This window comes from Oratosquilla oratoria, chromosome 14 (genome assembly GCF_046742065.1).
Source record: "Oratosquilla oratoria isolate Oo_2021 chromosome 14, ASM4674206v1, whole genome shotgun sequence".
Taxonomy (NCBI): domain Eukaryota; kingdom Metazoa; phylum Arthropoda; class Malacostraca; order Stomatopoda; family Squillidae; genus Oratosquilla; species Oratosquilla oratoria.
This window is the reverse complement of record NC_134790.1, coordinates 16,371,919-16,382,151: the sequence shown is the minus strand read 5'-3', so window position 1 is coordinate 16,382,151 and position 10,233 is coordinate 16,371,919.

Genomic DNA, 10,233 nt, shown 5'->3' with positions numbered 1-10,233 from the left:
TACCTTAATTTGGAAATACCTAAAATTGGAAACTGGAAAAACACCTAAATTTGGACAATGTCTAATATTAGACATTGTCTAAAGATTATTCCAAAAATATTGTTCCACTCCCAATATTATATTTTCTTAATTTAAATGTTCCGATAGAGAGGAATATCTGTACTTTCAGGATATTATGGAAGATATGAAAATGTTATGATAACAAATATGGTGGATACCGCCACTGAATTACTCTGAGTAACAGAGTAACTTTTGGTATCGATAGTAATGGTAATTCATCTTAAGATGATAGGAATGGTAATGATAATGATAACAATGAGGATGAAGGTAATGATGATAGTAATGATAAGATAATGATAATGATTATTTTAATGATTATAATCTCATTGATGACGATAACAAAAATGATAATGATGATGACAATGATAGATAATAAGGATGATGATGATGATGATGAAGTTTGTCACAATACTATTCATGGTCTCAGCGAAAATGGTAACGGTAACGATGATAACGGTAACGATGTTAACGGTAAACAACGAAAATGATTAGGATGGTGAAAAAAAAAACAATTTCTTTCGTGTTTGATGGTGATAGTGATAATGGCAGCAAATGCGATGGTAGTAACAGTGGAGGGGGGTAGTGGTGGTGATAGTGGTGGTGATGGTAGTGATGGTGGCGATGGTAAAGAGCACGCACACACCGAGGTCATGATAAGATAACCAGCACCTGGGCCCCCCCCCCCTGATAAGGGAGGGGAGGGGAGGGAGGGAGGTAGGTAGGTAGGTTGGGGAGGCAACGTGGGAGGACGAGCAGGGGGAGGAGAACGAGAAGGGAGGAGGAGGAGGAGGAGAGGGACGAGGAGGACAAGGAAGGAAGACTATGGGGAGGTAGATGAGGAAGAGGAAGGGGAGAGGAGGAGAACAAGGGGGAAGAGGAAGACGACGGGGAAAGAGAGGGAAGACAAGGAGAAGGAGGGAAGACAAGGGAGGAGGTAGAAGAGGAAGGAGAAAGAAGGAAAGGAGGAGGAAAGAGAGGAGAAGAACAAGGAAGAGGAGAACGACGGGGGGGGGGGAGAAGAGGGACGAATGGAGTGAGGACAAGGGGGAGGTAGACGAGGAAGAGGAAAGGGAAAGGAGGAGAGGAGGAGGAAGGAGAGGAGAAGAACAAGGGAGAGGAAGAGGAAGAAAAGGAGGAGGAGGAGGAGAAGGGAGGTTGAGAAAGTATGACGAAGTAAAGGTTAAAGAGAAGAAGGTAGATGTGGATTAAAAGAAAAAGAGGAGGAGAAGGAAGTAGAGGGGGAAGAGAGAAGAGAACGAGGAAGACAGAAAGAGGAATGGAAAAGGAAGAAACTAGAGGAGGATATGGATAAATAAGAGATAGAGATTGCAAATAGGAGAGGTGAGGAAGGAGAAGAAAAAGAAGGAGAAAAGGAAGGAGGGAAGGGGGAAGGAAGTGGAGTGTTGAGTGAAGTGAGGATGGAGGAACGGGGGAGTTAGGGGGAGGAGATAGGGGGAGAAAAGGGAGACGTCTGGCTTCGTGGGAGAGGGAGTGGGGGGAGGGGGGGCAAGGAGTTGAGGTCAAATAGGATATTTCTGGAGGTGGGAAGAGGGAGCCAGTGTGTGTGTATGTGTGTGTGTGTCTGTGTGTGTTTGTGCGTGAAAGTGTGTGTGTGTGTGTGTGTGTGAGAGAGAGAGAGAGAGAGAGACTGTGTATATGCATGCAGAAGCGCGCGCGCGCACACACACACACACACACACACACACACACACACACACACACACACACACACACACACACACACACACACACACACACACACACACACACACACACACACACACATCTGCATATAGACTTGTGGCGCAGTAGTAGAGTTCCTGACTGCCACTACGGTGGTCCGGGTTCGAATCCCCCAGGGCTGAAATAATTTCAGTATCGCTTCGCTGCGAGTCGTTACTCCAGCTCTCGTGGGCGGGGAGTTGGGTGTGTGTGTGCATGTAAGGTCACAGCATTACCCATAGATCGGTCATATATGAGCTCTGAGCTCTCTTCCGGGAGGGAGATAGCTGTCGATCACGAGTCCAACACGTGGTCCAAGACCATGGTGAATCACACACACTTTGTGGTGATGTGACTACTCTTTTCGTTTCCTTTCGATACCACTCCAAATGTCCTCCTCTTTTCCTCCTCTCTTTTCCTCTTCTCTCCTTCTCTCCCATTCCCCCCTGTCCGCCTCTCCCCCTCTCTCCCTCTCCTTTTCTCCCCTTCTCTCTCTCTCTCTCCTTTTCACACTTCCTCTTCTTCTCTCCTCTCCTCCTCTCCTTCTCTTCTCCTACTCTCCTTCTTTAATCCTTCCCTCCCTCTCTCCGCTTTTCCTACTCTCATCATCTACCCTCTTCCTGTCCGTCCCCCTCCCCCTCTCCCCTCTCTTCTCCTCCTCTCCTCTCCTCCTTCTCCTCCTTCTCTTCTCCTCCTCTCCTTTAATTATCCCCTCCTCCTCTCCTCTTTTACTACTCTTCTCCTCTCCTCCCATCTTCCTCTTCTCCTCTCCTCCCCTCTTCCTCTTCTCCTCTCCTCCTCTCCTCCTCTCCTCCCCTTTCTCTTCTCTTCTCCTCCTCTCCTCTCCTCCTCTCCTCTCCTCTTCTCCTACTCTCCTCCTTTAATTCTCTCCTCCTCCTTTCCTTCTGTCCTACTCTCCTCCTCTCCTCTCCTCCCCTCTTCCTCTTCTCCTCTTCTCTTTTTCTCCTCTCCTCTTCTCCTCTTCTCTTCCTCCTCCCGTCTCCTCCTCTCATCCTTTTCTCTTCTTCTCCTCTCTTCCTCTCCTCCCCTCCCCTCCTCCTCCTCTCCTCCTCTTCGCTTCACCTATTGGAAATCAAACGACTCTCCCAACTGCTTTTCCTTGTGACGCCATCCACATTTTCCGACATCAGCCCATTTTTTTTTTTCTTTCCAGTGCTCTGCTTTTATTCCTGACACAACTCCACGTGTTCCGTTTATCCCCAGCGACGCGGACCAATGTTCGGAGCACAGGATTTCGAGCACAAGCTCTGAGCTCTCTTCCGGGAGGGAAACAGCTGTCGATCACGAGTCCAACACGTGGTCCAGGAACATGGTGAATCACAAGAAAATTTTAGATATTATTTTTCGTGACTTGTTCTTTTATTCTCGTAGATCGTCTCTACCATACGCCCATTTTTTTCATTATTATCTTGATTGATTAATTTCGTTTTTTTTTTTTTTTTTTTTTTTTTTTTTTTTTTCCTCGTCCAAAATTGTTTCCTTTCAAACCCATTTCTTCTTAATTGTGTGTATGCGTGTGCCTCTATGTGTGTGTGTGTATGTGTGTATGTATGTGTGTTTTTCGTGTATGTGTAAAGTGTTCGTGTGTGTGCTTGCGCGTGTGTATGTATGCGTGTGTGTACGTACGTGTGTTTTTTCGTGTGTGTATGGGTAAATGTGTTCGTTTATGTGTGTGTGTGTGTGTGTGTGTGTGTGTGTGTGTGTGTGTGTGTGTGTTTATGTATGCGTGTGTGTATGTACGTGTGTTTTTTTCGTGTTTGCATGGGTACATGTGTTCGTGTGTGTGTGCTTTAGGTATGTGTGTGTACGTACGTGTGTATTTTCGTGTGGGTATGGGTAAATGTGTTCGTGTGTGTGTGTGTGTGTGTGTGTGTGTGTGTGTGTGTGTGTGTGTGTGTGTGTGTGTGTGTGTGTGTGTGTGTGTGTGTGTGTGTGTGTGTGCGAGAGAGGCCGATGCTATCTCTTGAGTTTATCCATCTGATGTCGCACTTGGCACGCTGCTGTCGTCCTTGGCTCTTCAAGTGGGAGTTATTTCCGACAAGAGGCGTCAGACAATTTTATTCAGTTGAGCCCTGGCTAAAAATAAATCAATAAATAATAGAAATTACTCGGAGAGCGTAAACCTTTGCCAAAGTAGTTAATTTTGTATAGAAAATAATAATGAAAATAAATAAATAAAATTAATAAATAGATTAAGTAACTAACTAGAATTGTTACTGATCCTTATCTCATCCAAAATCTAACGAAGTGTGACGTAACTACTCAAAAAAAAAGAAAAAAAATCCTAACTTGTTGCCTAAAATGGCTAACAATCCAACAGACTGACAAACACGACCGAAAGCATTACCTCCTTGTCGGGGACGTTATGTAGAACAAAGTATCAAACAAGAGCGATGTAGACTATCCATATATATATATATATATATATATATATATATATATATATATATATATATATATATATATATATATATATATATATAATGTGTGTGTGTGCGTGTGTGTGTGTGTATGTGTGTGTGTGTGTGTAATAAGTAAATAAATAGATAGATTGATGAATAGACGAATAGATGATAGATAAGTCTATCTGTATACCTAGAACTTTTTCCCCCTTATAAGAGAGGTAGCCTAATCAAAAGTCACGCACCCACTCCCACCCATTCCACTCCCATCCACCACCACCCTTTCCACTTCCGTCTCAGCTCCCCGCGGACGAAGGGGCAATCCCTGTCTCCCGCCCACTGCCTTGGGTCAGAAGCAATGCAGCATGACACAGCACATCCACAGCAAGGCCGCCTCACTTAACAAGCAACACCCCCTCCTCTCCGTCCCCGCATGCGGAAAATAGAGAAGACGGGGAGAAAACGAGACCTCGAAATAATCCTCAAGTTCCATTTCTCGAGTCTCTTGTTGAATATAAGGATAAAGGAGACTGCAAGAGATCATAAGGCATACACTAGACAGTTCCGTGCCCATTACCACCTATCCTTCCCATCCATAAAACTGTTTAACCGTTTCTTAAAACAACTGATAGTTTCACCGCTCACTATCCCATTCGTTGACCACCCTATTAGTAAACCAATTCTTGCCTATTTCCTTCTTAAATCTAAATTTGTCCAGTTTAAATCCATTACTGCGAGTCCTGCCCTGTTGTCTTAATATGATGACCTTGTTTGCGTCACCCTTGTTAAAGCCTTTGATCCAATTAAACACCTCTATTAGATCACCCCGCACTCTGCGTCTTTCCAGAGAGTGTAAGTTAAGGTGCCTAAGCCTCTCTTCGTTAGGTAAATTTCTGAACCCATGAAATGATCTCGTAATGATCAAAATTAAATGAAAGAAACATTTGATCACAAGAAATTCAGCGAAGTGAGGAGATGCAATTGTGATAAGGACGAGGATTTCCGAAAGAGAAAAGACAATGAATAAGTAAATAATTAAATTAATGAAAAAGAAATGAATTAAGAAACAGTACTCTGATAACCTGATGATTTAGATAAATCCTGTTTTTTTTCATAGCAAATTGTTCATCGTAATTGACAATATAATTATATATTCTGAGCTTTCTATTTATTTATTTATTCATTATTATTACTATTGTTATTATTATTGTTATTGTTATTATTATTATTATTATTATTGTTATTATTATTGTTATTATTATTGTTATTATTATTGTTATTATTATTGTTATTATTATTGTTATTATTATTGTTATTATTATTGTTATTATTATTGTTATTATTATTGTTATTGTTATTGTTATTGTTATTGTTATTGTTATTGTTATTATTGTTATTATTATTGTTATTATTATTGTTATTATTATTGTTATTATTATTGTTATTATTATTGTTATTATTATTGTTATTATTATTGTTATTATTATTGTTATTATTATTGTTATTATTATTTTTATTATTATTGTTATTATTATTGTTATTATTATTGTTATTATTATTGTTATTATTATTGTTATTATTATTGTTATTATTATTGTTATTATTATTGTTATTATTATTGTTATTATTATTGTTATTATTATTGTTATTATTATTGTTATTATTATTGTTATTATTATTGTTATTATTATTGTTATTATTATTGTTATTATTATTGTTATTATTATTGTTATTATTATTGTTATTATTATTGTTATTATTATTGTTATTATTATTGTTATTATTATTGTTATTATTATTGTTATTATTATTGTTATTATTATTGTTATTATTATTGTTATTATTATTGTTATTATTATTGTTATTATTATTGTTATTATTATTGTTATTATTATTGTTATTATTATTGTTATTATTATTGTTATTATTATTGTTATTATTATTGTTATTATTATTGTTATTATTATTGTTATTATTATTGTTATTATTATTGTTATTATTATTGTTATTATTATTGTTATTATTATTGTTATTATTATTGTTATTATTATTGTTATTATTATTGTTATTATTATTGTTATTATTATTGTTATTATTATTGTTATTATTATTGTTATTATTATTGTTATTATTATTGTTATTATTATTGTTATTATTATTGTTATTATTATTGTTATTATTATTGTTATTATTATTGTTATTATTATTGTTATTATTATTGTTATTATTATTGTTATTATTATTGTTATTATTATTGTTATTATTATTGTTATTATTATTGTTATTATTATTGTTATTATTATTGTTATTATTATTGTTATTATTATTGTTATTATTATTGTTATTATTATTGTTATTATTATTGTTATTATTATTGTTATTATTATTGTTATTATTATTGTTATTATTATTGTTATTATTATTGTTATTATTATTGTTATTATTATTGTTAATTATCATCATTATTACATTATCATTATTATTATTACTATTATTGTTATTATTATTATTATTATCATTAATTATTATTATTATTATTATTATTGAATATTATCATTAAATATGATTATTATTATGATTATGATTATTTTATTTTGATTATTTTGATTATTGTTATTATTATTATTATTATTATTAATTTGTATTGGCTCCATTGAATAATTTACAGAAGATATCGCACCACATTATTTTTCATCCTCCTTCTTGTTGGAGACTCTCCATCAGAAATTAATGTTGATCATGTAAGCCGGAAACATTGACACCAGCCTCAACTCCTCTTCCTTCTCTTCCTTCCCTTAAGGCTGAATACACGTGCAGTTTAAACTGACAGTTACAACTGTTCAATTATAACTGTCAGTTGAAACTGCACGTGTGTGGGTATAAATATGTTAGATAAATACCCACACACGTGCAGTTTCAACTGACAGTTATAACTGAACAGTTGTAGCTGTCAGTTTAAACTGCACGTGTATTTGCCCCCTTAGGTCTACAATTTAACTGATGGAAGTTTTATGTTAACTCAGAGAACGGGGATGGGGCATTTAACCAAACTATAAACACCTTTAACTAAATTAACTAATGAGATGAAAGGTATCGCGAAATAAAGGCGCGAGATTATCCATGGAGATGGTTAGAAGCGCAGGTTAAAGTATAATTGATAACCCGTTTTCTATGATTAGTTTCAGTACACATCTCCTTTTCTAAAGGTAATCTTGTGAGACAAATATTTCTGTCCTATTTTTTTTCCCGTAATACACACAGGTACACGTGTTGTTTTCTGTAGGTCAGTTTAATCCATGCACATTATTTCTCGTAGCCTATTTTGGTTCATAGCAAAGGTATATGTATATAAGCACTGGCAACTGAGCTCAAATTAATTTTGGTGTAAATATTGAATTGTATTATTTCTAGTCCTATTGTTACCAAGGGATTTTATTCATCTGAGGGAAAATCCCTTCAGCTTTAGAAAGATTACGCCCATCTCGGTTAAATTTATCTCAGTTCGTAGTATACAGTAATCCATATAATTTTGTTATCATAGTCCTTTGCTCGTTAGCCACGCCCCCCTTCTCCTCCTCCTCCTGCCCAGGTCACCGCGCCCCTCCATGGACATCAGCTGATTGATGTAAACAAAACGCTCGTTATTTTCACTCAATTTTTTTCTTCAAGTTAATAAGTTACTCATCATGTAGTAAGCGCTGAAACAACTGGTTTTTTTAAGAGAAGATTGGATGAATTTATGGATAGGGATGACGGGTGGTGAGGGACATGGAACTGCCTAGTGTAGACCTCATGGTCTGTTGCAGTCTCCTACATATTTCGTGTTCGTGTTTATCATCACTGACCAAAGTTAAGGATTAAGACAGATTTTGAACGAAACATAAGCAGATTTTTTACACGAAATATAAAAAGATAAATATGAAAGGAAATTAAATATTACACAGATAATAATGTTACACTCTTTGTAATAATTTTATCAAGATAAAACTGCTTTATAACAGAAAAAAAAAATTATGATAGGAAGTTCGGTCTGTGGGGAGGTGAAGCAGTCAGAGTAACAGCCAATGTACTCACGACATTATACAGCATATATATATGTATATATATATATATATATATTATATATATATTGTGTGTGTGAGTGTGTGTATATGTATGTATAAAGTAAGCAGATTACAAAAGACAACTTCGTATTCCCAGTGGCTGTTCCCCTGAGCGTGTTACCTCCCACTTCTCTATTATTTGTTATATAATATAAATTTAAGCCATGTGTAGCGATTACAAGTGACTAGAGCAATGTATGTTTATGAAATTAATTTAATTTACATATGTTTTAACCTATGTCTGATGTAACAGAACTACTTATCAATTAGGATTTTTTATATTTTTTTATTTTTGTTGTCGAAAACAGAAATTTTCGACTTTTGCACGATGTGATAATTCCTTTTTTTTTTTTCAATAGACGTAGGCAAGTACTAATGGATTTCAAATAGCTAGTGCATTAAGTAAATTAAATCTAATAGAGATATGAAGTATATTAAGTTAATTAGATACATTAACTTGATTAAGTACAAGAAGTACATGAAGAATATCAAGTATACAGTAATGCGTACATCAAGTTAATTTATTTTATTAAGTTCATTAAGTTTATTTAGTTCAATAAGCACATCAAGTTTATTAAATTTGTTTAGTATATTACATCCATTAAGTGTAGTAATTATATAAAGTACTTAAAGTATTTTAATATTTGGGCAACTACTTATACACAAACATCTTGTATAATCTTGACAACAAATACTTCAGATTGATCCACATGTTTTTTACGTAGTACAGTCTAATCTAAACGTATTTTTTCATAACTCACTTCAATAGATAGTTGTTTCTTTAACTCTGTTTCGTATGCATTTATTCTTTTTCGTAGTTCACTTTGATCCGTTTATACTTATCTTTCATTTCGTATCCTACTTTAATCCGTTACTTATACTTTCTTGTAGTTCTTTTGTCAATATTCGTATTTTTCGTAGGGCACTTTAATCCACATGGTAAAGCCGCTTTCAGAGGACTAAAATAATTTGTCGTTAGCCAGAATAAAACGAAGGTCATTTTTTATTTAAGGGCGAGGTGGCGGACGTAGGCCCTGCTGTTCACACGAGCGATTTAAAACATGTAGAAACCGCGGCGGTACCGCATAGTCAAGGAAAAACCGCGTTTTTTTTTCTAATGACACACGATTTGATTTAATTCAGGGGATGGAGATTCACTGTAGTTTTTGTTCTGTTGCCTTCAAACGATTTTATTCAGGTGATTGGGTTGGATTTTGCAATCACCATATTGAAGAAGCCCAAAGTCATTTCACTAATGTTCTGCAACACGTGTTGATATATCTTATTCTGGCTGACATAAGTGATTTTATTCACTTCACGATTGACGAAATGTTCGAAAAAACGTAAAAGATAAAAGGATGAATTACTGGAAGAAAGGAAAATTTGTTGAAAATCAATTGGGATTCAGAAAAGGAGTCATGTGTAATTGGTTTGTTATTCGAAAGTAGTCGACGCACTGCATTAAAGAAAAGGTTGGGTGGATTGTGTATACCTGGATCTGGAAAAACTATCAACAAGTGGTTTAACAAGGGTGATGTAGGCAGGGTCATCATATTAAGACAGCAGGGCAGGGGTCGTAGCAATGGGTTTTAATTGGACAAATTTAGGTTTAAGAAGGAAATAGCCAGGAGATGGTTTACCTACAGAATGGTTAACAAATGGAATAGATTTTGTAACAATGTATTAAGCCCTCAAACAATTGGTTGTTTTAAAAGAAGATGGGGGTAATTATATGGATAGGGATGAAAGGTGGAAAGGGACATAGAACTGCCTAGTGTAGGTCTTATGGTCTCTTGGAGTCCCTTATGCTCTTACTGCTGAACGAAATATCGATATGGAATTTGGAGAACGTTGGAAGACGTAAAGGGAGTATACTGGGATGGATAAAGGGTGTCTTTAATGAGAGACGGATTGGAGAGAGGTGA